Source organism: Penaeus monodon, chromosome 34, assembly GCF_015228065.2.
Source record: "Penaeus monodon isolate SGIC_2016 chromosome 34, NSTDA_Pmon_1, whole genome shotgun sequence".
NCBI lineage: Eukaryota > Metazoa > Arthropoda > Malacostraca > Decapoda > Penaeidae > Penaeus > Penaeus monodon.
The window spans coordinates 10,893,748-10,894,049 of NC_051419.1; positions in this window are offsets into that span (position 1 = coordinate 10,893,748).

Sequence of the window (302 nt, forward strand, 5' to 3'; positions counted from 1 at the left end):
TTTCATATGTGTGTGTGGATATGTTTACGTGGGTGCTTGAAAATGTTTGCACTTTAACTTTTGATATTGGTTGTGCAAGGCCTAAATGTGATTTCGATACCGCTTTCCTTGCCATCAAAATTAATTTAAAAGTGAATCAGTCTGCTATTTGATCCACATCTGATTCGTTTGTTCAGATTTTATAAACTTATTTCAAAGACACTAAATATATGGCAAGTCATCGAGAAACCAATGACTCCCGCGTTCCATTTTACTGTTTTGAAAAAAAAAATGGTCTTCAAGACATACACTGACCAGGGCAT